The sequence below is a fragment of the Cucurbita pepo genome, chromosome 5, assembly GCF_057944985.1.
Source record: "Cucurbita pepo subsp. pepo isolate OVF chromosome 5, ASM5794498v1, whole genome shotgun sequence".
In the NCBI taxonomy this organism is placed as follows: Eukaryota; Viridiplantae; Streptophyta; class Magnoliopsida; order Cucurbitales; family Cucurbitaceae; genus Cucurbita; species Cucurbita pepo.
The window spans coordinates 10652363-10655240 of record NC_141802.1 but is presented as its reverse complement, the minus strand read 5'-3'; positions in this window follow the sequence as shown (position 1 = coordinate 10655240).

Below are 2878 nucleotides of genomic sequence, written 5' to 3'. Positions count from 1 at the left end.
CCGCCTGAACACCTTAAATCAGAATGAGACATGGGAACTTGTCCCATTACCAGAAGGAGTGAAGCCAATCGAATTGTCTCGTTCCATGTAGTCAGGGTATGACAGGTGAAGCGCAAGAGTGACGGCTCTATTTTGATCTCGTTGGCTCGATTGGTTGCTCGGGGCTTCTCACATCTCACAATGGATGGGGTGGGATTGATTATGAAGAAAGATTTGCTCCTGTGGAGAAGTTGACATCTATTAGAATTGTCGCTGCTATGGTCGCTCATTTGGATTTTGAATGAGATCAGATGGGGATGTCAAAACAAACAGCATTATGAAATGTGAACTCGATGATTTATATATATGGTAATGGTACAACCTCCAGGCCAGGTTTTTAGGTTCTTGGGCATGAAGATCAGGTTTGCAAGCTAGTAAAGTCTTTCTTTATATGACTTGAAACAGTGGTATGGTACCTTAAGTTTCATCAAGCTATTAGCGATATGGGATTTCGTTCGACGATCATTGTATTGAAACTCCAATAATGGATGGTGAGATTAGAATATTGTCAAACTATGTTTATGATATTCTTATTGCCGGAAATTCCTTGTTTGCCATAAATCCAACTCTAAATTTGGGCTGGGTGATACAGCTGATTCTATGTTTGGAAATAGCGAGTGACTGTGTTATCTACTCGGACAACAAGTCAAGGTAAGCTTCCCTCCCTCCTGCCCGCTGACTGGCCACATTACTAAGAACCTAGGAACTGCTGATTGATTTTGAGCCACAACTCTTTCTTATAGTTGGCAAGGCTTTTTCGGGGACTAGCCCGCTTCCCATTACTCAAAGAAGGCTTCCCATTGTCCGGATCTTTCTGGAATGTGGGATCGTTTTAGATCGTACCCGAGCAGCCCACTCTCAACCTTCACTCAGTCGTCAGGCTGCATTTGAACTACAGCGGTTGAAATCCAAGTACGGGTCCTGGCTGCATCGGGGAGGGGTTGAAGCAATGGATCGAGTGTATGGATTCTTCTCGTCCTGGGGATCATCTCTCCTAGTCTTGATCTAGCCGGTCCCCTCAGAATGATCTCGAGCTACTTACTCCCTCTCCTCTTCTCGTGGAGCTACTTCCTCTCGCTGCTTCGTTCCTCTCCGTCAATTCATTCGTTTAGGGCGAGAGCGAAAGCCCAGTCTTTCATCTGTATCCGAAGGGGACAGACTTGCCGGCAACCAACTAAACTCCTTGTCCGGGTCAGATAGGCTACCTGATGACCTCCATATGTTTTTGATACGTACATGGATGGAATGGATGTATTTTCTGCCTCTGATTGGTCCTTCTCAAGCACCCAACTCCTAATATCAATATCTCAGGGCTAGGCGATACGGGGAACCTCTTAGTACGGGGCAAGGGGAATGCATGCTATTTCCATTTCTTCACATCCTACCCAACCCAGCTATGTTGTCTCGTAGATAGCAAGGTCAGTTGATTGTTGCTCATGACAAGACAAGGAAATTCCTCCCGCACTTTGTTCTCGGACTATTCCCTTAGGAATTCCCCGTAGTCCTAGTGGATACTCATTCTAAACCACATGGGAGCTTCTCTAGCCAGGTTACCGGCCATCTCGATACTCAAAAGATTACGAGACTTTTGCCCCTACTCTAATTTCCCCGTCTCCACCGGAAACTGTGCAAGGGAAGTGTCCGGGGTCCCTTGATGAGGCAGACGAAGTGCGGGTGTGCATCCGATGGATGATCCGGTTCAACTTGCTAGCCTAACCACTTCTCCAGTTTTGATGAGTCTCAGAAAAAAACCGATGAAAGATGCGGGTACATTAGAGATTCGAAGGTCTCTATTTTCCATTTGATAGCGTTTATTAGGATTAGGTAAACTCGAGATAGCAAGAATATACAGGATTAATATGGATAACTTTTCTCCTTACACGGGAAGCCACCACGAGAAAGAAACCTTCCACCCCAAAGATGATTGATGTTTTCATTCGAGAAAGACACTCCTGGCTTAACTCAAAAATGGGTAGCTCATTTGCTCCTATGGCCTATCTTGCGGCAAGGCCCCCTATGTGATAAGATAAGGAATCAATACAAGGGGAATAAGATTCGGATTACCTTGTTGATCGAATATCTCAAGGCAAGAACACTTGATTGAGATTCGAATCACTCCACAAGCAAGATCGATCATGTCTAGCTTGAATGACTCTTGTTGATCAAATATCTCAAACACTTGTTTGAGATTCGAATCACTCCACAAGCAAGATTGATCATGTCGAGCTTGAATGACTCTTGTTGATCAAATATCTCAAACACTTGTTTGAGATTCGAATCATTCCACAAGCAAGATTGATCATGTCGAGCTTGAATGATTCTACATGCAATCTAAACTACATAGAATTGCAAAGAAACTTAGCCATTGGGTAAAGGAAGCACAAATGCTTCTTTTAATATATTTTCCAAGTCTACCTTACAAATACAACATACATGGCTTTATATAGCCTGAAAATGAAAATATTAAAGGCATTCCAAAAGTTGTAACATTCATACTTAATGACCATAATTAGCCATGATGTAAATGTAACCGAAATTAAATAAAAAGTCTTAAAATGCAATAACTCTAAATTGTAACCCACCCAAAATTTACAACAATCAAACTTCATTCTTCTTCAATGTAGCATGAATTGAAACATCTTTTGATAATTTTGACAACCTTTTCTTCACATCTTCATTGAAGTATATTGTATGATTGATGTCTCTTGGTTCATATCACTATGGAAAGGGTTTCAAGCCCTAAACGGCCTTCAGGTCCACCCACCTACTCGAGAAATCTGAGACCTGTTGTAGGAGAGAAGCTGCTTGACTGATAGTTTAGATAGTAAAGGCAGATGCT